Source organism: Phyllobates terribilis, unplaced genomic scaffold (genome assembly GCF_046119375.1).
Source record: "Phyllobates terribilis strain yellow unplaced genomic scaffold, ASM4611937v1 Scaffold_4__5_contigs__length_816908805, whole genome shotgun sequence".
NCBI classification, from domain to species: domain Eukaryota; kingdom Metazoa; phylum Chordata; class Amphibia; order Anura; family Dendrobatidae; genus Phyllobates; species Phyllobates terribilis.
In genome coordinates this window covers 675,529,845-675,555,818 of record NW_027362764.1, presented here as the reverse complement: position 1 = coordinate 675,555,818, position 25,974 = coordinate 675,529,845, and the positions used below count along the sequence as shown (strand labels likewise).

General features: G+C 46.9%; 1 non-coding gene and 8 pseudogenes across 1 annotated transcript; all 9 read right to left on the bottom strand.

Moving 5' to 3' along the window:
* Nucleotides 1-4,515: 4,515 nt before the first annotated feature.
* On the bottom strand, nt 4,516-4,635 carry LOC141269222 (5S ribosomal RNA; annotated as a pseudogene).
* A 621-nt stretch (nt 4,636-5,256) lies between these two features.
* LOC141266828 (5S ribosomal RNA) lies at nt 5,257-5,375 on the bottom strand. The gene has a single exon (XR_012320850.1). It is a non-coding gene; the product is annotated as a 5S ribosomal RNA (ribosomal RNA).
* Nucleotides 5,376-6,316: 941 nt separating this feature from the next.
* On the bottom strand, nt 6,317-6,436 carry LOC141267985 (5S ribosomal RNA; annotated as a pseudogene).
* A 605-nt stretch (nt 6,437-7,041) lies between these two features.
* Nucleotides 7,042-7,160, bottom strand: LOC141268106 (5S ribosomal RNA; annotated as a pseudogene).
* Nucleotides 7,161-8,100: 940 nt separating this feature from the next.
* Nucleotides 8,101-8,220, bottom strand: LOC141269305 (5S ribosomal RNA; annotated as a pseudogene).
* An 11,880-nt stretch (nt 8,221-20,100) lies between these two features.
* LOC141270072 (5S ribosomal RNA) lies at nt 20,101-20,209 on the bottom strand (annotated as a pseudogene).
* A 932-nt stretch (nt 20,210-21,141) lies between these two features.
* Nucleotides 21,142-21,261, bottom strand: LOC141270138 (5S ribosomal RNA; annotated as a pseudogene).
* A 606-nt stretch (nt 21,262-21,867) lies between these two features.
* On the bottom strand, nt 21,868-21,976 carry LOC141269748 (5S ribosomal RNA; annotated as a pseudogene).
* A 933-nt stretch (nt 21,977-22,909) lies between these two features.
* On the bottom strand, nt 22,910-23,029 carry LOC141268579 (5S ribosomal RNA; annotated as a pseudogene).
* Between the last annotated feature and the right edge of the window lie 2,945 nt (nt 23,030-25,974).

The following is a 25,974-nucleotide window of genomic DNA, read 5'->3' as shown; positions in this document are numbered from 1 at the left end:
AACAGAAATTGAGAAATATTCTACATTTGGTAGATTTTTTTCAAAGTCTTGTGTTAGAGATTTCTAAGCAGGAAAATAGTGTAGAAGTGTCAGACGGTGATACTGATTCTGACTGTAATGTGGAAAATGAACAAGAAGTAAGACACGTGTCTGTAACTGAAGGTGACCTTGGGTCTGACCAAGAGACGGACAAACAGAAACCTGACATGGGAGGAGACATGACTGACATACGAGAAACCGATATACTAGGTGATGTGGGAGGAGACGTGAGTGACGTAGGAGGAACGGACGTACAAGAGCCACTTAAAATATCAGAGAATTCTGGATTTACCCAGGCTCAACTCCAAATTAAAATGAGGAAAAATTTGCTGAAATTATACAAAATCATGCCAAAATATGATGTCAAAATCCATGCCTGTAGAAATTCAGAGACATTTGAGAGCTTTTCTGATAAGTTTGATTTATCCAATGAGGAGAGGAATCAATTATTTAAAATATGGATTCCTGTGACATTGTCCAGACGTTTACATTTAATGCCCTGTGAAAATGACTATCCTAATGGATGGGAAAATGATTCGGACAGATTAAGATATTTGATTTATTGTGTCACAAAGGATTTTCCCAACATAGAAGATCTGCAGAAACTAAGGATTGGTAGGAAGGAATGTACATATACATTCATGTCCATATTTGAACGGTTGTACAAATCTCTCATCAAAAATGGAAAAGTACAACATATGATAACAACTTTTGTACAAAAATTCAAATTCCTAAATTCAGTTTCCCAAGTTATGGCATCACAAAAAAATTAATTATTTGAATGTGCGCAGATGCTGGATTTTGTTAGAAAACATGAGAATCGTGAAAAGAAAATAAATCAAGCTAAATTTATAAAACCAGGAAAGGTAAAATCTTACCAAAAGCCAATATCAAACTCTCCTAGACTGAGTCATCCCCATAGTGAACTCTATCAAATACACACCTCTCTTTAGTCAAATCTATGCTACTCATCGATATGAAATGTATGCACAATATTTCTAGAAGAATAATTATTTTTAATTTGGTTCTGATATATACATAAATTTTATAAAATAATATTTTTGGTATTAAGGGGGAAAATGTGTTTTTGATCCTGATTACATAATGACTTTTGATCAATACTTATTTTCCACACATTTTAATAAAGAAGTAATAATAATAAGGTACTATGGTATAATTAAGAAGGGTATTACATGCAAAGTTGCATAATTTAATATTTTTTGGTGGTACAAGGTTATGACAAATATGAAATCATCCAGATAATGGAGATATAATGGTATTTTTTATGGAGAATATAATTACTCTGCATTTGTCATTAAAATTTAAAGGCCTTATTTTTATTTTTATTCTTATTTTTACTCTTAATTTTATTTTTCATTTTTAAAATTTTATTCTTACTTTATACTTCTTATTTTTCTATTTTTTCATTTTTTAATTCTCATTTGATTTTATTTGAGTTCAATATCTCAATTGAGAAAACACATTAATATTTAATAAAGTAATGTCTAATACAAGAGTATTGCTTCATTAAATATATATTGCTAAGGAAAAAAATGTTTACATTTTCTGAGTAAACACAACAATTCATTCATTCATTTATTCATTCATTCATTCATTCATACATTCATATATTTATTCATTTTTTGGTTCAGGAGTATACATTCTTTGATATTATTGGTTTAATAAAGATATAAAAACTTGTTTTTTCAAAATACACTGACACCTATGGGTTGGAAAAGGTAATTACACCTATGACATAAAAATGTTCTATCATATGGAGAACTTGATTGATAATGAATTATTATCTATTATTGTTTATTATTCCAAACATAATTTATTTTAATATTTTGATAATAATTAGATGGATATTACTGATTGCTATGGTACGCTGTGATATTATAGGGTAGGAAAAACTGCCAGATTTGGTATCAGATTAGGGAATGAAGACTTCAATCAAGACATCGCAATTATGAATTCTATCTTAATAAAGACTTTTAATTTTTATAAATCAAAGAGATTCTCAAAAGTTACAAGAAGAAGCAACTGATATCTGGACGTCTCAGAAGGTAACAGGTGTGAATGCTGAGTGTTATAATAGACTGTGTCCATTACATACAATACAATTCACACCACTGATCACCAGGACGGCAGAGGATGATGATCCTATATGTACTGTGTTGTGTTCAAGTTTCATCACATTCCAGTGGTTTCTTATCACCTGCAACGCTTCAATGAAAGCTGGTGAACAGGTAATACCTGGCATATGTGTCTTGTATATAAAGGACTGAGTACTGGTTATGGTGCTATATAAAGCAGGAAAGTGTCAAGTTAACCCTTGCTTTACTGACCAAAGACGTCACATCTATTCCAAAAGTGACACGAGACCAGTGCGGACACACGGAAGATTCCAAAGACGATCCAACGTAAGTCCAGGTGACACTGCACAGATATTAATGCTACATTTCATCCATGGACTTTGTTTTTTAATCAACTGACACACATGATCTTTCTAATAAAGAGTACAGTTTATGGACTGAACAATAATGAACACAATTATGGACTGTACAATATCTACATGCTGTAATTTATTTCAAAAGAGTTTTCATCTAAAGACTGTGTTATAAAAGAACCAAGAAGAAGACGAGACGACGACCCGATGACATCAGATGATGACGATTGAACCCGCGATTGCTTCAATTTAGATATAGGGAAGTATAATTATACATATAAATGAATATTAGTCACGGCTTACCATAACATGTATTCACATCATTATATAACAATAATCCGATATTTATACTATTATTACTATTATTATTATTATGGAAATTTAATGATATTGCCAAGGAAGAAGGAAAGAAAAAATGATTGATGAATGTATCTTCTTTTGAGAAATTTCAGTTAAAGTCCTTTTATTCTCAAAAAAGGGGGAAATGTTAAATGGTTAATTATGGAAATTCATTTGGAATGTTAATCGATAATCATTTTTCTGAGTTCTATGCCTCAGCCATCGTGTCTAGTTGACATGCGCTATTTGTGTGTGTATTTTTGGTTCACTACCATATGTAGAACAGGTGTCCATACGACTGGCTATAAAAGCCCATGGTACAGAAAGGGGGGGCTCTCTTGCTCTGCCCACCCCACAAGACACAGAATCTTCATGCTGAGAAGCAGATGACATGTAGGCCTGGACACATGCTGGACAAAAACATGATTTACCAGCCAGGATCCAAGGAAAGATGGGTGAATCTCAACAATTAAACAATTAAGCTAATTATGGACAAATGGACAATTACTTTATAACTAATTATTGTATGTACCTGCTGCAATCTGATTCTTTTTAATGGACAATCCAAGAATAAATAGATACATTTTTTTATAAGAATATCGTGATATTGATACTTTGAGAAGTCCTCAGTAGAAAAAAATAATACAGGAAGAGTATTATTTTACAGTCTCCCATCCAAGTACAAACCAGGCCCAACCCTGCTTAGCTTCCAAGATCAGATGAGATCGGGCGTGTTCAGGGTGGTGTGGCCGTAGACAGAGACAAGCCTCTCACTTGCTGCTTTTCTACTTTTACGTCTGGCTGCCGGCTGCCCTTTCCAGTGCTCATCAAGACCAGGTCCTTTTGTGCTTTCCCTTCTCTTCAATTATTTTGCTGGCTTCCTTAAAAGGTCTTGTAGACACAACGCCCCACTCAGAGCCGCTGAGCTCACTGATCGGCTGCAGCGCTGTCGACGGAACGTCAGCTTCACGGCCAATGCCACAGGCCGGGAGCAGAGGCGAGACTCACCGGTAGACCCGGGTAGGATGAGTAGAGCGCGGTTAGTTGCTTTCTAATAGGCTGCAGCTGGGGATTAACTTTTAACGAAAGGGAACAATCCCTTTGACTGTCTGCAGCGCGCCACACCTAGGAAGCGCACTCTCACACACAAGCCAGCATGCACACGTGCTCGCACGTGACAACACCCCCTATCTGCCCCTACAACCTTTCCATCACCATGCGTCAGACTCTCCTGCCTGTTTTATGATTTCAGGGCCCTAGCAGGAATCACCCCCCCCTCCCCAATTCCTTCCGCACCTTCCTTGCACTGAGGTTAACTCTTTGTCAGCCATCTGGCTTGGTTACACAAGCTTTTTTGCAGAGAAACATGTTACTTCTGCTGGCCCTCGCTAGGCGGCCGGCATCCAAAACCTTGCCTGGGCACCTGCTAAAAGCCTGTCCCCTTCACGGCCCCGGGTGCTTTTAACGCCATCATTTCCACACGGCGAGCTGCGGAGTCAATAAGCACTCCTAGCCGTGGCAAGGCGTCGGTGTCAGGACTGCGTGAAGGCGGCGGGGTAGGGTACTTAGCTGCCAACTGGCTCAGAGGCCTTGGGGCTTCCATCATCTAAGTTACTTAAGGTCGGTGTCCGGCAAAGCGCCATTCCATGCTAGCCGAGCTGGGCAGTAGGTAAAAACGTCATCAAAATGGTTTACAGCACCCGGTGTTCCCAGGAGGTCTCCCATCCAAGTACTGTCTGAGCCCAGCCCTACTTTGCTTCCAAGATCAGATGAGATCGGGCGTATCCAAGGTGGTATGGCCAGTAGAAGCTGCTCGATCCATCGCCCGGCCAGCCTTTCTCAGGATCGCTTGGTGGCGAGAAATCTGGCCGTGACGGGGCGGGCTCCGAAGGGTCCATGCAAAGTCTGTGCCGTCCCTACAGGTGTGGTTTGTTTAGCAGTGATTCACCCGCCGCATCAGGTGTCTTCAAAAATGGCTCGGCGCAGGGTCTCCTGCAGGCTAAACCCTTCATCGCGGTAATGTGACAGAAAGAGCAAGCTGGACCCGTAACTTGGGGGCGGAGCGAGACGTCCAGGGGTGAATGAAGGAAGAGGGTGAGATGGTTGCCAGTGACTTTGAGCTGCTCTTCAGGGGGGAGGGTCGTGTTGCCTGCAAAGGTCTTCTGCTTGGGGTTACCGGTGGTTGCCTCCAGCCACGCGGGAGACGCTGGTCCTGGTGAAAAGCAGCCTAGTATTAAAAGTAAAGAAGCAACAATGCTGGAGGCCCACGGTGATCAGAAGAATGCTGGTATTTTGCAGAGATGAAATAGCGCAAGAGAGAAAGCAAATGAAAAAAAGAAAAGAGAATGAATGTGTGCACTTGTGAAAGGGAATGGAAAAAAGGCATAGAAGAGAGTGCCCCCTGCTGGTGGAAGGAAGGAAAAAGCAAAAGCCTACAGCACCTGGTATTCCCAGGTGGTCTCCCATCCAAGTACTAACCAGGCCCAACCCTGCTTAGCTTTTGAGATCAGACGAGATTGGGCATGTTCAGGGTGGTGTGGCCGTAGGCTGAGATTAGCTTCTCACTTGCTGCTTTTCTACTTTGACGTCTGGCTGCCGGCTGCCCTTTCCAGTGCTCAGCAAGACCAGGTCCTTTTGTGCTTTCCCTTCTCTTCAATTTTCTTGCAGGCTTCCGGAAAAGGTCTTGTAGACACAACGCCCCACTCAGAGCCGCTGAGCTCAATGATCGGCTGCAGCGCTGTCGACGGAACGTCAGCTTCACGGCCAATGCCACATGCCGGGAGCAGAGGCGAGACTCACCGGTAGACCCGGGTAGGGTGAGTAGAGCGTGGTTAGTTGCTTTCTAATAGGCTGCAGCCGGGGATTAACTTTTAATGAAAGGGAACAATCCCTTTGACTGTCTGCAGCGCGCCACACCTAGGAAGCGCACTCTCACACACAAGCCAGCATGCACACGTGCTCGCACGTGACAACACCCCCTATCTGCCCCTACAACCTCTCCGTCACCATGCGTCAGACTCTCCTGCCTGTTTTATGATTTCAGGGCCCTAGCAGGAATCACCCCCCCCTCCCCAATTCCTTACGCACCTTCCTTGCCTTGCTTGCACTGAGGTTAGCTCTTTGGCAGCCGTCTGGCTTGGTTACACAAGCTTCTTTGCAGAGAAACATGTTACTTCTGCTGGCCCTCGCTAGGCGGCCGGCATCCAAAATCTTCCCTGGGCACCTGCTGAAAGCCTGGCCCCTTCACTGCCCCGGGTGCTTTTAACGCCATCATTTCCACACGGCGAGCTGCGGAGTCAATAAGCACTCCTAGCCGTGGCAAGGAGCTCGGTGTCAGGCCTGCGTGAAGGCGGCGGGGTAGCGTACTTAGCTGCCAACTGGCTCAGAGGCCTTGGGGCTTCCATCATCTAAGTTACTTAAGGTCGGTGTCCGGCAAGGCACCGTTCCATGCTAGCCGAGCTGGGCAGTAGGGCAAAATGTCATCAAAATGGTCTACATCACCCGGTGTTCCCAGGAGGTCTCCCGTTCAAGTACTGTCCGAGCCCAGCCCTGCTTTGCTTCCGAGATCAGATGAGATCGGGCGTATCCAAGGTGGTATGGCCAGTAGACGCTGCTCAATCCATCGCCCAGCCAGCCTTTCTCAGGATCGCTTGGTGGCGAGCAATCTGGCTGTGACGGGGCGGGCTCCGAAGGGTCCATGCAAAGGCTGTGCCGTCCCTACAGGTGTGGTTTGTTTAGCAGTGATTCACCCGCCGCATCAGGTGTCTTCAAAAATGGCTCGGCGCAGGGTCTCCTGCAGGCTAAACCCTTCATCGCGGTAATGTGACAGAAAGAGCAAGCTGGACCTGTAATTTGGGGGCGGCGCGAGACGTCCAGTGGTGAATGAAGGAAGAGGGTGAGATGGTTGACAGTGACTTTGAGCTGCTCTTCAGGGGGGAGGGTAGTGTTGCCTGCAAAGGTCTTCTGCTTGGGGTTACCGGTGGTTGCCTCCAGCCACACGGGAGACGCTGGTCCTAGTATTAAAAGTAAAGAAGCAACAATGTTGGAGGCCCACGGTGATCAGAAGGATGCTGGTATTTTGCAGAGATGAAATAGCGCAAGAGAGAAAGCAAATGAAAAAAAGAAAGAGAATGAATGTGTGTACTTGTGAAAGGGAATGGAAAAAAGGCATATAAGAGAATGCCCCCTGCTGGTGGAAGGAAGGAAAAAGCAAAAGCCTACAGCGCCTGGTATTCCCAGGCGGTCTCTTATCCAAGTACTAACCAGGCCCAACCCTGCTTAGCTTGTGAGATCAGACAAGATCAGGCATGTTCAGGGTGGTGTGGCCGTAGGCACAGACAAGCCTCTCACTTGCTGCTTTTCTACTTTGAAGTCGGGTTGCCGGCTGCCCTTTCCAGTGCTCAGCAAGACCAGGTCCTTTTGTGCTTTCCCTTCTCTTCAATTTTTTTGCTGGCTTCCTTAAAAGGTCTTGTAGACACAACGCCCCACTAAGAGCCGCTGAGCTCACTGATCGGCTGCAGCGCTGTCGACGGAACGTCAGCTTCACGGCCAATGCCGCAGGCCGGGAGCAGAGGCGAGACTAACCGGTAGACCCGGGTAGGATGAGTAGAGCGCGGTTAGTTGCTTTCTAATAGCCTGCAGCCGGGGATTAACTTTTAATGAAAGGGAACAATCCCTTTGACTGTCTGCAGCGCGACACACCTAGGAAGCGGACTCTTACACACAAGCCAGCATGCACACGTGCTCGCACGTGACAACACCCCCTATCTGCCTCTACAACCTCTCTGTCACCATGCGTCAGACTCTCCTGCCTGTTTTATGATTTCAGGGCCCTAGCAGGAATCACCCCCCCTCCCCAATTCCTTCCTTGCCTTCCTTGCCTTCCTTGCACTGAGGTTAGCTCTTTGGCAGCCGTCTGGCTTGGTTACACAAGCTTCTTTGCAGAGAAACATGTTACTTCTGCTGGCCCTCGCTAGGCGGCCGGCATCCAAAACCTTCCCTGGGCACCTGCTGAAAGCCTGGCCCCTTCACGGCCCCGGGTGCTTTTAACGCCATCATTTCCACACGGCGAGCTGCGGAGTCAATAAGTACTCCTAGCCGTGGCAAGGAGCTCGGTGTCAGCCCTGCGTGAAGGCGGCGGGGTTGCGTACTTAGCTGCCAACTGGCTCAGAGGCCTTGGGGCTTCCATCATCTAAGTTACTTAAGGTCGGTGTCCGGCAAGGCGCCGTTCCATGCTAGCCGAGCTGGGCAGTAGGGCAAAACGTCATCAAAATGGTCTACATCACCCGGTGTTCCCAGGAGGTATCCCATCCAAGTACTGTCCGAGCCCAGCACTGCTTTGCTTCTGAGATCAGACAAGATCAGGCGTATCCAAGGTGGTATGGCCAGTAGACGCTGCTCGATCCATCGCCCGGCCAGCCTTTCTCAGGATCGCTTGGTGGCGAGCAATCTGGCCGTGACGGGGCGGGCTCCGAAGGGTCCATGCAAAGGCTGTACCGTCCCTACAGGTGTGGTTTGTTTAGCAGTGATTCACCCGCCGCATCAGGTGTCTTCAAAAATGTCTCGTCGCAGGGTCTCCTGCAGGCTAAACCCTTCATTGCGGTAATGTGACAGAAAGAGCAAGCTGGACCCGTAACTTGCGGGCGGAGCGAGACGTCCAGGGGTGAATGAAGGAAGAGGGTGAGATGGTTGCCAGTGACTTTGAGCTGCTCTTCCGGGGGGAGGGTCGTGTTGCCTGCAAAGGTCTTCTGCTTGGGGTTACCGGTGGTTGCCTCCAGCCACCCGGGAGACGCTGGTCCTGGTGAAAAGGAGCCTAGTATTAAAAGTAAATAAGCAACAATGCTGGAGGCCCACGGTGATCAGAAGGATGCTGGTATTTTGCAGAGATGAAATAGCGCAAGAGAGAAAGCAAATGAAAAAAAGAAAAGAGAATGAATGTGTGCACTAGAGATGAGCGTTGTTCTACTCGAACTGTTCGCCAATCTCAAATTCGAGCTGTTTTGGGCAGTGTTCGAGCCGTTCGGCGAACACGAACAATTTGAGAAAAATTCGGCTGTTCGAGGTTATGTTCGATAACTGTTCGTGCACCAAAATCATAACTGGATTTTTTCTCAGTAATGATGAAAATTAATGTTAATACGCAGTTTGAGTGTACAGCGGGGTGGGGGGAGGGGCAGGGGATGGATCTCTGCAGGAACAATGAAGATCTCCATTTTTTTTTCTCTTTCCCGCATTTACAGTGGGGAGGTGCAATCTGTCAGCTTATCAGCAGCGCACACACGGAGCGAAGTGCTTTTTTTCACACAAGCAAGGGCATGTGTCATTGGCAGTGTATGTCACATGTCCTTGCCCTATAAGACCAAGCCATTTTCCCCGTCGCCACCATTTTCTCACTGCTGCAGCTGCGTGTTAGACGGCACCGCTGTTGCTGTGTGCGCTATACCTTGTTAATTTCAAGCCAATTTTCGCACAAATATACAGATAGCTTGGGAGTAGGGAATAGTTGTGATTGCAGTCCTTTTAAGGACTAGGTTACAGCATTTCCTACGACTTTTATCAGGCAGGTCTGTGCTCTTAAATAGATAGGTTGTGGGAGTAAAGACTAATTGTAATTGGAGTCCATTTCAGGACTAGGTTACATCAGTTCCTATCAGTTTTTGCCAGGCAGGTCTGTGCCAGTGCTGTGCAAGTTTTTTTCACAGCATTTGGCTGAATCTAGCAAAGCTAATCCTTTTTGGCCTATTGCAGAGTGTGTTAGTCAGTGGAGTAGCCTATCTGTGTTGCAAGATATACCACCTGTGTATAGAATACCAATTTTTTTACTGCACCTAGTGAAGTAAAATCTTTTGGGCATAGCATCATTCTATTAGTCCATCTATACTGACCTCCATGAGGTTGCAAACTGAATCTAATTTTTTTCTGCATTTAGCTCTGAAAAAATATTTGGGCTTCTAGCAGTGTGTGGGACTTGTTCTATTAGTCCACCTATACTGACCTCCATCAGGTTGCAAACTGAATATAATTTTTTTCTGCATCTAGCTCTGAAAAAATATTTGGCCTTCTAGTAGTGTGTCGGACTTTCTCTATTAGTCCATCTATACTGACCTCCATCAGGTTGCAAATTAAAAATAATTTTTATCTGCATCTACAGTACCTCTGAAAAAATATTTGGGCTTCTAGCTGTGTGTGGGACTTGTTGTATTAGTCCATATATACTGACCTCCATCAGGTTGCAAACTGAATATAATTTTTTTCTGCATCTAGCTCTGAAAAAATATTTGGCCTTCTAGTAGTGTGTGGGACTTTCTCTGTTAGTCCATCTATACTGACCTCCATCAGGTTGCAAACTGAATATATTTTTTTCTGCATCTACCTCTGAAAAAATATTGGGCTTCTAGCTGTGTGTGGGTCTTGTTCTATTAATCCATCTATACTGACCTCCATCAGGTTGCAAACTGAATATAATTTTTTTCTGCATCTAGCTCTGAAAAAATATTTGGCCTTCTAGTAGTGTGTCGGACTTTCTCTATTAGTCCATCTATACTGACCTCCATCAGGTTGCAAATTAAAAATAATTTTTATCTGCATCTACAGTACCTCTGAAAAAATATTTGGGCTTCTAGCTGTGTGTGGGACTTGTTGTATTAGTCCATCTATACTGACCTCCATCAGGTTGCAAACTGAATATATTTTTTTCTGCATCTACAGTACCTCTGGAAAAATATTGGGCTTCTAGCTGTGTGTGGGACTTGTTGTATTAGTCCATCTATACTGACCTCCATCAGGTTGCAAACTGAATATATTTTTTTCTGCATCTACCTCTGAAAAAATATTGGGCTTCTAGCTGTGTGTGGGACTTGTTGTATTAGTCCATCTATACTGACCTCCATCAGGTTGCAAACTGAATATATTTTTTTCTGCATCTACCTCTGAAAAAATATTGGGCTTCTATCTGTGTGTGGATCTTGTTCTATTAATCCATCTATACTGACCTCCATCAGGTTGCAAACTGAATATAATTTTTTTCTGCATCTAGCTCTGAAAAAATATTTGGCCTTCTAGTAGTGTGTCGGACTTTCTCTATTAGTCCATCTATACTGACCTCCATCAGGTTGCAAATTAAAAATAATTTTTATCTGCATCTACAGTACCTCTGAAAAAATATTTGGGCTTCTAGCTGTGTGTGGAACTTGATGTATTAGTCCATCTATACTGACCTCCATCAGTTGCAAACTGAATATAATTTTTTTCTGCATCTAGCTCTGAAAAAATATTTGGCCTTCTAGTAGTGTATGGGACTTTCTCTGTTAGTCCATCTATACTGACCTCCATCAGGTTGCAAACTGAATATATTTTTTTCTGCATCTACCTCTGAAAAAATATTGGGCTTCTATCTGTGTGTGGGTCTTGTTCTATTAATCCATCTATACTGACCTCCATCAGGTTGCAAACTGAATATAATTTTTTTCTGCATCTAGCTCTGAAAAAATATTTGGCCTTCTAGTAGTGTGTCGGACTTTCTCTATTAGTCCATCTATACTGACCTCCATCAGGTTGCAAATTAAAAATAATTTTTATCTGCATCTACAGTACCTCTGAAAAAATATTTGGGCTTCTAGCTGTGTGTGGGACTTGTTGTATTAGTCCATCTATACTGACCTCCATCAGGTTGCAAACTGAATATATTTTCTTCTGCATCTACAGTACCTCTGAAAAAATATTGGGCTTCTAGCTGTGTGTGGGACTTGTTGTATTAGTCCATCTATACTGACCTCCATCAGGTTGCAAACTGAATATATTTTTTTCTGCATCTACCTCTGAAAAAATATTGGGCTTCTAGCTTTGTGTGGGACTTGTTGTATTAGTCCATCTATACTGACCTCCATCAGGTTGCAAATTTAATATAATTTTTTTCTGCATCTAACCCAGCCAATAGTTTTGGCCTAATACCACAGTTTGGCCACTCAGCTCTGCTCGGTTACCATCCATTGTTTTTTTGTGCAAACAACTCCAGAGTTGTGAATTAGTTAACCACCAAAATGAGTGGAAAAAGGCCTGCTGCTGGTGGAAAGGGGAATAGGCGTGTTGGGAAGGGGAAAAAAGGTTGTGTCCGTGGGGTAGGTGTTAAAGCAACAGTAACATCTGCAGAAGAAAGACCATCTTCCAGCCAAACTAAAATGTCTACTTCTTTTAGCGGACAATGTGATAAGATCCCTTTCTTACGGCCATGCCAATCGCTACAAATTCCAGATGAGGCACAAAAACAGCAGGTGCTTCAACGGATATAAAGTGCTCCTTTAAGTGGGCTCTCCTCCACATCAACTTCAACATCACAAATACTCCAGTCCTCAAAGGTGTCACCCAAATCGCACTTGCTTCCTCACAGCTCCCAAATCTCCAGCTGCCCGTCTGAGTATGAGGTAGAACAGATGGTTGAGTCTGCAGAGCTGTTTACTCATACTATAGCCTGGGAATCAGAGGTCGACTCCAGCGCTTCTGTGAATCCAGACGAGGAAATGATCTGCACTGATGCCCAGAATCTTTATGAGTCGGATCCAGGACCAGACGCAGAAGGTTCTGACCATAATGTAGACCCTCATTCCCAAACTGTAACTCCTGTTGGTGGAGACAATGAGGAAGACGATGATGAGACTCAAATACCTGATTGGAGCGACAACTTTAGTTTTTTGTCAGGGCAGGAACAGGTTGGCTCTGAGGACGACGGGTGTGATAACACACAGGGTGATGATGATGAGGTTGGAGATCCCACTTACTGTCAACCCACAGTCAGCCAAGAGATGAGGTCAGCAGAGGAGGTGGAGGAAGATGCTAGTGACGACGAGGTCAGGTTGCGCCTTCCTGGACAGAGACGTAGTACTGGAAGCACGTCAACAACTGCATCCTCAAACACAACTCTGCCTCTCACCACAAGTCGTGGTGGCTCTTCAGGTCGCATGGGTGCTAAGCCTTGCATAGCCTGGGCATTTTTTCAGATCGATAAAGATGACCCAACTCGTGTTATCTGTAACATTTGTCAGCAAAAGCTAAGTAGAGGCCAAAAAATACATAGTTTGAGTACTTCATGCATGAACCGGCACATGGACATGAAGCATAAGTTGCAGTGGGAAGCTCAGTGTGCTACAATGCGGCCTAGCCAGCCGGGCCAACCACCGTCTGCCATATCTTGTGCATCCGCGGCCTCTTCATCCTCTGTGACTGTGGGGACAGCAGTCACACCTGTTTTGGGGCGCAGACCTGCCATCTCTTTACCCGCAACAGCCAGCGTGATTGGCAGGTCATCATTTTCTTTGGAGGTGGTAACACCAGCTGGTGTTGAGCGCTGTCCGACATCGATAGCACCACCTTTGGATCAAGGCAACCTAACATGTCCGCCTGCATCTTCCTCACAGACCGGCAGTTTGCCGGGGACACCCTTATCAACCCCGTCTAAGCACAATAGCCAGCCCTCGGTCCCTCAGATGTGGACAAGTAAAAGACCATTTCCTCCTAGCCATGAGAAAGCTAAGAGGTTGAATTTCACCATCTGCAAGCTCTTGGCTACAGAAATGCTGCCTTTCCGCCTGGTGGACACAGAGGATTTTCGAGACCCTATGTCCGTCGCAGTGCCCCAGTACCAGATGCCCAGTCGGCACTACTTCTCAAAGAAAGGTGTGCCTGCGCTCCACCAGCATGTCGCACACAACATCACCGCTTCTTTGAGAAACTCTGTGTGTGACAGGGTGCATTTCACCACAGACACTTGGACGAGTAGGCATGGACAGGGGCGTTACATGTCGCTGACTGGGCACTGGGTAACTATGGTGACAGCAGGACAAGGGGCTGCTGTCCAAGTCTTGCCGTCCCCACGAGTTGTGCGTCAATCCTCTTTATGTCAAAGTTCCTCCACTGCTTCTGCCTCCTCAACCTCCTCTCGGTCTTCCACCTGCACCCAAATCCTGTCTGGTCATGCCACAAGCTTTCTAACTGCGCAGAAGGGATCCTGCACACCTCCTTACTATGCTGGCAGTAGGGCTCAACGTCATCAGGCGGTTTTTACTTTGAAATGTCTGGGAAATGTGAGTCACACAGCTGAGGAGTTGTGGTCAGCTCTGGAGAACCAATTTCATGAATGGCTGTCTCCACTGGACCTGAAACCAGGGAAGGCCGTGTGCGACAATGCTGCAAACCTGGGTGCGGCCCTTCGCCGGGGCAATGTCACACACGTGCCTTGTATGGCTCACGTGTTAAACCTGGTTGTCCAGCAATTTTTAGCCCACTATCCCAGGCTAGATGGCCTTCTGCAGAGGGCACGGTCGCTGTGTGCTCACTTCCGCCATTCGCATCCCGCAGCTCAGCGACTTACATCTCTACAGAAGTCGTTGGGCCTGCCACTTCACCGGCTAAAATGCGATGTGCCTACCCGGTGGAATTCAACTCTGCACATGTTGCAGCGACTGTGGCAGCACCGACAAGCCCTGGTGCAATACGTTCTGACGTATAGCCTGGGCCAACGAGATCCAGAGGTGGGGCAAATCACGCTGGAGGAGTGGTCTCAGATCAGGGACCTATGCACCCTTCTGCACAGTTTTGAAATGGCGACGAAGATGTTTAGTGCTGATGATGCCATTATCAGCATGACTATTCCGGTGATTTACATGCTGGAGCACATGTTAAACAGAATTCGGAGTCAGGTGGTGGCACAAGAGGAGGTGGAGGAAGTAGAGGAGGAGGAGTTGTATGCGGAAGGGCTAACATCTGCAAGGTCCAGACGGTCGGCAGCACCAAGGCGGCAGGCATGTGAGGGTGGGGGAGATGGTTTTACCAGGGCGCATGGTAGCAGCCAAACTAGTGAGGAAGGTGCAGGAGCCCAGGAAGAAGTGGAGGACGAACTGATGGAAGACTCATCAGATGAGGGAGACCTTGATCACATTTCTGTTGTGCGAGGTTGGGGGGAGAGGACAGAGGAAGGAAGCATGATTGTTACCTCGCCACCAACACAACAGGGACTTGGTGCTCCTGGATGCGCAACACACATGAGTGCCTTCTTGCTGCACTACCTGCAACATGACCCTCGAATTGTGAGAATTAGAAATAATCCTGACTACTGGGTTGCCACACTGTTAGATCCCCGGTACAAAAGTAAATTTGCCGAAATTATTCCTGCCATAGAAAGGGATGCACGCATGCAGGAGTATCAGCAGAGACTGTTGCAGAATCTTACATGTGCTTTTCCACAAAACACCAGTGGTGCACGTAGTGAATCTCACAGTTCCAACTTGCCAACCGTGGGACCGTCAAGTGTTCAGCACTCAAACCGCAACAGAACCACAGTATCTGCTGGTAACATCTATTTTGCGGAATCATTTCACCACTTTTTTAGCCCATCCTTTGCAAGGCCACAGGAGACAAGAAGTCTGACACATAGTCAACGCCTAGAGACGATGGTACAGGAGTATCTCCAAGTAAACATTGAAGCCACGACTGTGTCACTGGACCCTTGCTCTTTTTGGGCTTCCAATCTGGATAAATGGCCGAAGCTAGCCACTTACGCCTTGGAGATCTTGTCATGCCCCGCAGCCAGCGTTCTGTCTGAACGTGTGTTCAGCGCTGCTGGTGGTGTGCTGACAGATAAGCGCACGCGGCTCTCCACTGATAATGTAGACAGACTCACGTTCATAAAGATGAACAAATCATGGATCCGAAACGACTTTTCTACCCCTGTGTCATCCTGGGGAGAGTAAAAGCTTGATGATTGGTTAAAATCACCCTACCAACCGTTTTAAGCTTTCAAATTACTAATCATGTTTATCTGTATCTTGACTGGAAAATAATTTGAGCTTTGTAGCAGTGTGCAGCACTGATCCTATTAGGCCATCTATAATAAGCTCCACCAGATTTAAAATTAAAAATAATTTTTAGCTGCATCTAGCCCGGAAAATAATTTTGGGGCTCCGAGATGCGCAAGACACATAAGTGCCTTCTTGCTGCACTACCTGCAGCATGACCCTCATATTGTCAGAATTCGAAGTAATCATGACTACTGGGTTGCCACACTCTTAGATCCCCCAAACTTTTCGATCAACCTTTTCATTTTAATAAAGACCAAAAAAATGGTCATTTTTGAAATTATAAGCATTAGCAGGTTGTTAGAAACTGAAATCAAACAGTTTTCAACTCAAAACTTTATTCTAGGTGATGTTACATTTTCACATAGGACCCCTTGTTCGAAAGGAGCTTCTGAACTCTCTCGTCCATTGAATTTGTCAGGTTTTGGATGGTTTCTGCTTCAATTGTTTTGCATGAGGACAGAATACCCTCCCAGAGCTGTTGCTTAGATGTGAACTGCCTCCCGCCATCATAGACACTCCTTTTAATGATGCTCCAAAGGTTCTGAATGGGGTACAGGTCAGGGGAGCATGGGGGTCACACCATAAGTTTGTCCCCTTTTATGCCCATATCAGCCAGAGATGCAGATGTTTTATGTGCAGCATGAGATGGTGCATTATCATGCAGAAAAATGATCTTGCTGTGAAATACACGGTTCTTCTTCTTGACCCATGGCAGGAAGTGCTGTTTGAGAAAATCCACATACATTATGGAGTTCATCTTTAGCGCCTTCAGGGATCCTAAAGGGGCCGACAATCTCTCTCCCCATGATTCCAGCCCAAAACATTACTCCACCTCCTCCTTGTTGGCGCTGTAGCCGTGTTTGCGTGGGGTGTCCATCAACCAGCCATCCTCCACTCCATCCATCTGGACCATCGAGCGCTGCACGGCACTCATCCGTGAACAAAACAGTTTTGAAATCAGTCTTCATGTAATGTTTGGCCCACTGGAGCCGTTTCTGCTTGTGTGAAGTGGATAGAGGAGGTCGACAGGATGGCGTATGCACAGCTGCAAACCTCTGAAGGACCCTGCATCTTGTTGTTCGGGGGACGTTGGAGGCACGAGCAGCTTCAAAAACTTGTCTGCTGCTATGACAAGGCTTTTTTGCCGCTGCTCTTTCAACCTGACGTAATTGCCTGTAGGAAAGAGTCCTCAATTTGCCCTTATCAGCACGCACACGTGTGTACTGTGAATCAGCTACATACTTCTTGATTGCCAAGACACTTCATCCTGATCATCGCACAATGTTGATTGTAGTCATGCCTTGACCTAAACACTCCACAATTTGTTGCTTCTCAGCAGCCGACACATCCTTTTTCTTTCCCATTTTGGCAGAAAATGTAGGCTGCTTAATAATGTGAGAGAGCCTTCTTAAGTAGTCTTGCCTTTCATTGGACACACCTGCCAAACTAATTAGCACAGGTGTCTGCAATTGCTTACAGTGATATAAAGAGCCCTGACACACATCACCATCAATGAGTTTAACTGACAAACAAACAAATTCTTCCCTTATCACTCCTAAACACTTTTTGCATAATAATTTGGAACGCAGTGTACATGTGCTTTTTCACAAAACACCAGTGGTTCACGTATTGAATCTTACAGTTCTAACTTGCCAACCGTGGTCTGTATGGAATTGTTCAATAAAGGGCCCAAAATTAAGATAACATAGATGGGAGAGGTCTCTATGAATAGGAATTCCTAAGTATTTGATACCCTGTGAGGGCCAGGCAAAGGGAAAGTTGGACTGGATGGAATCCTATATGGATTTGGGGAGGGAGACATCGAGGGCCTCAGACTTCGCTGCATTGATTTTAAAATTTTACCATGTAACAAAGTGATCTATTTCAGCCATAACAGCAGGGATGGATATATGTGATTGAGTGATATATACTAGGACATCATCAGCAAATAGAGAGCACTTGTACTCGGTGCCTCCCACCTCAATCCACCTAATATTGGGGTTATGGCGAATTGATGAGAGCAGGTGCTCCGTCACTAGGATGTATAAGAGAGGGGACAGAGGACATCCCTGCCTTGTCCCATTGGTGATTGTGAAAGGTGATGAAAATGTTCTGACACACCCCCTGGGCCTTGGGACACCCGGAGCCGGACCCTTTTTGGTGGATGCTGGTGGTTGTAGTCTTCGTGGCGGCGACCCGGTTCCGTGGCTCAGGGCGGTCAAACCAGTGGCGGAACTATTTATGTGGTTTTGATGTTTAAATGTCCGACTACGCCACTCGTGGATTGCGGTCAGAGTGAACCGCCGCTACTGGGCAGACCGCTGAGGCTGGTGTTGTGGGTGCAGCAGAGCGTAGCATAACTCCCCACGGGAGGAGTATAGCCTCAGGGCAGTGTATGCTGAGGATGGGGGTGATGGTGCAGGGCAGCAGCAGTAACGACCCGGAGTCAGTGATGCAGTCCAGGGCCTTTACTCACAGTTCTTATTATCCAGACCACGTCTGCAGGTAACGGCTGCCCACGTCGTACTGTGCTCACCAGGTGAGGGGCTCAGACAACTCCCAGATAACTTTGGAGCACTTCACAGGACCCCCTTTGTGTGTCCTTTGTCTGGCCTTTCTAACCAACACTTCTGTCCGGCTGCCTCGGGCCTCCTCTTGGTAAACTTGGCGCCAGTTTCCCTGACCCTATGTGGTGCCTTCCTAGCGGGTGTAGCGAGGGGCTGTGCCACATAAAATGTCAGAGCCTCCGGTTTCTAGCTGAGGGTCGTTTCCTGACTCCACTAGTTCGGGGACCGGTCTCCCCCTTTGGCCTGACCCCTCCACGCAGGTGGATTCGGGCGTGCGGTGGAGACTCGCCCGTCCGCACCCCTGGGATCCCTTCATTCCTCGTTCCTGGAGCCCTCTCCGCTCCTCTTCCTTCCTTCTCCCTCTTCCAGGCCTGGGCCTCTGTTACTAGGCCCGCCTCCGGAGCAGAGCTCATGCAGAGCCCCTGCTCCCTGCCACTTCTGCTCAGACTTCTCTGCACTGAACTAAGATGGTGCCCACCTTTTATACTCCCTTCTCAATGCACCCAGGAACTGCTTCCTCCCTGCTCCTGCACTACAGGGTTCCCCTTCCTCAGTGTTCCCTCCCCCCACTCCAGCCAGGGACAGGGACTGTCGTGCCCATCTCAGGGGCATATTGGTCGCCCTGCCCCACGGCGATGTGGTGTAATGCATGCAGGTGTCGGGTCCTGATCCACACTCCATCCTTACCTGAGAGTGAGATATCACACCTCTGGGTGAGGTGCAATACGTCTGTAGCAACCGAGCCCTCAGGGTGCTACAGTTCCATTTATCTTCAGCCTAGGTGACGTATTGCGATACAGGGCCGTGATTTTGGCTATAAAAGGGTCCCCTAGACCCCTACCCCAAGCTTTTTAAGAGAATCATAAATGGCGTGCCAGGAGACTCTATGGAATGCTTTCTCAGCATCCAACGAGAGTATCTAATTACAAATTTTTAACTGCATCTAGCCCAGGAAATACTTTGTGCCTAGTAGCAGTGTCTGCTAGTCAGCGGATTATCCCGGCTGTTAAGCAAGCTACACCACCTGTAGTTTAGACACTTAATTTTTTCAAAGGAAATGCTTCGGGACCATGGGATACTTAGTGAAGAGCATGAGGAGGCACCCCAAGGCATAGGGGCTGGGACTGGCAGTAGGATGCCTTGCGGTGGACAGCCGAGCTCGATCCTTATAAAAGCTTTTTAACTGCAGCAGCTTTAGTGGACGCTACTGGAGCTGGAATTACCGCGGCTGCTGGCATGAGACTTGCCCTCCAATAGATCCTTGTAAATGGATTTAAAGTGTATTCATTCAAATTAGAGAGACAATTTAAATTAAAAAGCTTAGAGCTGCCTCCACCACAGGGGGGCTCGCTCGACCCACCAGTGGACAGGCACCAGTATTGGGAGAGGGGGGCTGGCCGTCAGGGTTCACCGCGGCTCTGGCACAAACCCGGCGACACGGAGGTGGCACGGGCAGGAGCGGACTGGCCGTGTCGACTTCTCACTTTTTGGATTTTAGAAGGGCATGACATGCCTATATCTGTGTCTCCCCCTCCTTTTACTCCTCCACCTCTTTTATTTTCGCATGACTATATGTACTTGTCACTTTTCCATGTGATAGTTATGTCTTCTGAGCAGTTTGTCCGCTTTTGGACACCTTTGAAGGTGTTTTCTATGTGTTTCTATGTGTTTTTGTTTGCCTGCCATTGGTTTTAATGGTGTTCGACGAACAGTTTGGCGAACACACGGGTGTTTGACGAACCGAACCGAACTCGAACACTACGGGGGTGGCTCAACACTAGTGTGCACTTGTGAAAGGGCATAGAAAAAAGGCATAGAGGAGAGTGCCCCCTGCTGGTGGAAGGAAGGAAAAAGCAAAAGCCTACAGTGCCTGGTATTCCCAGGTGGTCTCCCATCCAAGTACTAACCAGGCCTGACCCTGCTTTGCTTCTGAGATCACATGTGTTCAGGGTGGTGTAGCCGTAGGCAGGCACAAGCCTCTCACTTGCTGCTTTTCTACTTTGAAGTCTGGCTGCCGGATGCCCTTTCCAGTGTTCAGCAAGACCAGGTCCTTTTGTGCTTTCCCTTCTCTTCAATTTTTTTGCTGGCTTCCTTAAAAGGTCTTGTAGACACAACGCCCCACTCAGAGCCGCTGAGCTCAGTGATCGGCTGCAGCGCTGTAGACGGAACGTCAGCTTCACGTCCAATGCCGCAGGCCGGGAGCAGAGGCGAGACTCACCGGTAGACCCGGGTAGGGTGAGTAGAGCGCGGTTAGTTGCTTTCTAATAGCCTGCAGCCGGGGATTAACTTTTAATGAAAGGGAACAATCCCTTTGACTGTCTGCAGCGCGCCACACCTAGGAAACGCACTCTCACACACAAGCCAGCATGCACACGTGCTCGCACCTGACAACACCCCCTATCTGCCTCTACAACCTCTCCGTCACCATGCGTCAGACTCTCCTGCCTGTTTTATGATTTCAGGGCCCTAGCAGGAATCACCCCCCCCTCCCCAATTCCTTCCGCACCTTGCTTGCACTGAGGTTAGCTCTTTGCCAGCCGTCTGGCTTGGTTACACAAGCTTCTTTGCAGAGAAACATGTTACTTCTGCTGGCCCTCGCTAGGCGGCCGGCATCCAAAACCTTCCCTGGGCACCTGCTGAAAGCCTGGCCCCTTCAAGGTCCCGGGTGCTTTTAACGCCATCATTTCCACACGGCAAGCTGCGGAGTCAATAAGCACTCCTAGCCGTGGCAAGAAGCTCGGTGTCAGGCCTGCGTGAAGGCGGCGGGGTAGCGTACTTAGATGCTAACTGGTTCAGAGGCCTTGGGGCTTCCATCATCTAAGTTACTTAAGATCGGTGTCCGGCAAGGCGCCGTTCCATGCTAGCCAAGCTGGGCAGTAGGGCAAAACGTCATCAAAATAGTCTACAGCACCCGGTGTTCCCAGGAGGTCTCCCATCCAAGTACTGTCCAAGCCCAGCCCTGCTTTCCTTCCAAAATCAGACAAAATCAGGTGTATCCAACATGGTATGGCCAGTAGACGCTGCTCGATCCATCGCCCAGCAAGCCTTTCTCAGGATCGCTTGGTGGCGAGTAATCTGGCCGTGACGGGGCGGGCTCCGAAGGGTCCATGAAAAGGCTGTGCCGTCCCTACAGGTGTGGTTTGTTTAGCAGTGATTCACTCGCCGCATCAGGTGTCTTCAATAATGTCTCGTCGCAGGGTCTCCTGCAGGCTAAACCCTTCATTGCGGTAATGTGACAGAAAGAGCAAGCTGGACCCGTAACTTGGGGGCGGAGCGAGACGTCCTGTGGTGAATGAAGGAAGAGGGTGAGATGGTTGCCAGTGACTTTGAGCTGCTCTTCAGGGGGGAGGGTCGTGTTGCCTGCAAAGGTCTTCTGCTTGGGGTTACCGGTGGTTGCCTCCAGCCACGCGGGAGACGCTGGTCCTAGTATTAAAAGTAAAGAAGCAACAATGCTGGAGGCCCACGGTGATCAGAAGGATGCTGGTATTTTGCAGAGATGAAATAGCGCAAGAGCGAAAGCAAATGAAAAAAAGAAAAGAGAATGAATGTGTGCACTTGTGAAACGGAATGGAAGAAAGGCATAGAAGAGAGTGCCCCCTGCTGGTGGAAGGAAGGAAAAAGCAAAAGCCTACAGCACCTTCTATTCCCAAGCAGTCTCCTATCCAAGTACTAACCAGGCCCAACTCTGCTTAGCTTCTGAGATCAGGTGTGTTCAGTGTGGTGTTGCCGTAGGCAGAGACAAGCCTCTCTCTTGCTGCTTTTCTACTTTGACGTCTGGCTGCCGGCTGCCCTTTCCAGTGCTCAGCAAGACCAGGTCCTTTTGTGCTTTCCCTTCTCTTCAATTTTTTTGCTGGCTTCCTTAAAAGGACTTGTAGACACAACGCCCCACTCAGTGCCGCTGAGCTCACTGATCGGCTGCAGCACTGTCGACGGAACGTCAGCTTCACGGCCAATGCCACAGGCCGGGAGCAGAGGCGAGACTCACCGGTAGACCCGGGTAGGGTGAGTAGAGCGCGGTTAGTTGCTTTCTAATAGCCTGCAGCCGGGGATTAACTTTTAATGAAAGGGAACAATCCCTTTGACTGTCTGCAGCGCGCCACACCTAGGAAGCGCACTCTCACACACAAGCCAGCATACACACGTGCTCGCACGTGACAACACCCCCTATCTGCCCCTACAACCTCTCCGTCACCATGCGTCAGACTCTCCTGCCTGTTTTATGATTTCAGGGCCCTAGCAGGAATCACGCCCCCCCTCCCCAATTCCTTCCGCACCTTCCTTGCACTGAGGTTAGCTCTTTGTCAGCCGTCTGGCTTGGTTACACAAGCTTCTTTGCAGAGAAACATGTTACTTCTGCTGGCCCTCGCTAGGCGGCCGGCATCCAAAACCTTCCCTGGGCACCTACTGAAAGCCTGGCCCCTTCACGGTCCCGGGTGCTTTTAACGCCATCATTTCCACACGGCGAGCTGCGGAGTCAATAAGCACTCCTAGCCGTGGCAAGGAGCTCGGTGTCAGGCCTGCGTGAAGGCGGTGGGGTAGCGTACTTAGCTGCCAACTGGCTCAGAGGCCTTGGGGCTTCCATCATCTAAGTTACTTAAGGTCGGTGTCTGGCAAGGCGCCGTTCCATGCTAGCCGAGCTGGGCAGTAGGGCAAAATGTCATCAAAATGGTCTACAGCACCCGGTGTTCCCAGGAGGTCTCCCATCCAAGTACTGTCCGAGCCCAGCCCTGCTTTGCTTTTGAGATCAGACAAGATCGGGCGTATCCAAGGTGGTATGGCCAGTAGACGCTGCTCGATCCATCGCCCGGCCAGCCTTTCTCAGGATCGCTTGATGGCGAGCAATCTGGCCGTGACGGGGCGGGCTCCGAAGGGTCCATGCAAAGGCTGTGCCGTCCCTACAGGTGTGGCTTGTTTAGCAGTGATTCACCCGCCGCATCAGGTGTCTTCAAAAATGGCTCGGTGCAGGGTCTCCTGCAGGCTAAACCCTTCATCGCGGTAATGTGACAGAACTTGGGGGCGGAGCGAGACGTCCAGGGGTGAATGAAGGAAGAGGGTGAGATGGTTGCCAGTGAGTTTGAGCTGCTCTTCAGGGGGGAGGGTCGTGTTGCCTGCAAAGTTCTTCTGCTTGGGGTTACCGGTGGTTGCCTCCAGCCACCCGGGAGATGCTGGTCCTGGTGAAAAGGAGCCTAGTATTAAAAGTAAATAAGCAACAATGCTGGAGGCCCACGGTGATCAGAAGGATGCTTGTATTTTGCAGAGATGAAATAGCGCAAGAGAGAAAGCAAATGAAAAAAAGAAAAGAGAATGAATGTGTGCTCTTGTGAAAGGGAATGGAAAAAAGGCATAGAAGAGAGTGCCCCTGCTGGTGGAAGGAAGGAAAAAGCAAAAGCCTACAGCACCTGGCATTCCCAGGCGGTCTCTGTTAAATGGTTAGTTATGGAAATTCATTTGGAATGTTAATCGATAATCATTTTTCTGAGTTCTATGCCTCAGCCATCGTGTCTAGTTGACATGCGCTGTTTGTGTGTGTATTTTTGGTTCACTACCATATGTAGAACAGGTGTCCATACGACTGGCTATAAAAGCCCATGGTACAGAATGGGGGGGCTCTCTTGCTCTGCCCACCCCACAAGACACAGAATCTTCATGCTGAGAAGCAGATGACATGTAGGCCTGGACACATGCTGGACAAAGACATGATTTACCAGCCAGGATCCAAGGAAAGATGGGTGAATCTCAACAATTAAGCTAATTATGGACAAATGAACAATTACTTTATAACTAATTATTGTATGTACCTGCTGCAATCTGATTCTTTTTAATGGACAATCCAAGAATAAATAGATACATTTTTTTATAAGAATATCGTGATATTGATACTTTGAGAAGTCCTCAGTAGAAAAAAATAATTCAGGAAGAGAATTATTTTTCAGTCTCCCATCCAAGTACTAACCAGGACCTACCCTACTTAGCTTCCGAGATAAGATGAGATTGGGCGTGTTCAGGGTGGTGTGGCCATAGGCAGAGACAAGCCTCTCACTTGCTGCTTTTCTACTTTGACGTCTGGCTGCCGGCTGCCCTTTCCAGTGCTCAGCAAGACCAGGTCCTTTTGTGCTTTCCCTTCTCTTCCATTTTTTTTCTGGCTTCCTTAAAAGGTCTCGTAGACACAATGCCCCACTCAGAGCCGCTGAGCTCACTGATCGGCTGCAGCGCTGTCGACGGAACGTCAGCTTCACGGCCAATGCCATAGGCCGGGAGCAGAGGCGAGACTCACCGGTAGACCCGGGTAGGGTGAGTACAGCGCGGTTAGCTGCTTTCTAATAGCCTGCGGCCGGGGATTAACTTTTAATGAAAGGGAACAATCCCTTTGACTGTCTGCAGCGCGCCACACCTAGGAAGTGCACTCTCACACACAAGCCAGCATGCACACGTGCTCGCACGTGACAACACCCCCTATCTGCCCCTACAACCTCTCCGTCACCATGCGTCAGACTCTCCTGCCTGTTTTATGATTTTTAGAAAAAAATAATATAGGAAGAGTATTATTTTACAATGGTGAGCCAGCCAGTCCTGTTTTTTTGCTTTTTAAATTAAGTAAGTGAATTTCTTCCGTGAACAAGGGGGGAGTCCTGACGAGCTGAACAGCTGTTGTTCACTTGTCAGTAAATTCACTAGTTTTTCACGAGAAGCAGAAAGGACCTACAGACTGAGGAAAGACAGGAAGCAGAGGTACTAACAAGGAACAGAATCACACAGGAAAAGAATCAGACGAACTGAAGACAGGACGTGCTGATAAAGAGAAGCCAAGGAATATTAAGGTAAGCAAAATATGGATATAATTTTTTCTTTTGCTAAACAAAGTAATATTAATTTCAAAGTTAATGTAGGAGATGACATAGAAGTTTTGTGGCTCAGTTTATACAAAGAATGTGAATTGCAGAATTTACAGTTAACTTCTAAATTGGTAAATAGAGACAAACAGAAATTGAGAAATATTCTACATTTGGTAGATTTTTTTCATAGTCTTGTGTTAGAGATTTCTAAGCAGGAAAATAGTGTAGAAGTGTCAGACGGTGACACTGATTCTGACTGTAATGTGGAAAATGAACAAGAAGTAAGACACGTGTCTATAACTGAAGGTGACCTTGGGTCTGACCAAGAGACGGACATACAGAAACCTGACATGGGAGGAGACATGACTGACATACGAGAAACCGACATACTAGGTGATGTGGGAGGAGACGTGAGTGACGTAGGAGGAACGGACGTACAAGAGCCACTAAAAATATCAGAGAATTCTGGAATTACCCAGGCTCAACTCCAAATTAAAATGAGGAAAAATTTGCTGAAATTATACAAAATCATGCCAAAATATGATGTCAAAATCCATGCCTGTAGAAATTCAGAGACATTTGATAAATTCTGTGATAAGTTTGATTTATCCAATGAGGAGAGGAATCAATTATTTTAAATATGGATTCCTGTGACATTGTCCAGACGTCTACATTTAATGCCCTGTGAAAATGACTCTCCTAATGGATGGGAAAATGATTCGGACAGATTAAGATATTTGATTTATTGTGTCACAAAGGATTTTCCCAACATAGAAGATCTGCAGAAACTAAGGATTGGTAGGAAGGAATGTACATATACATTCATGTCCATATTTGAACGGTTGTACAAAGCTCTCATCAAAAATGGAAAAGTACAACATATGATAACAACTTTTGTA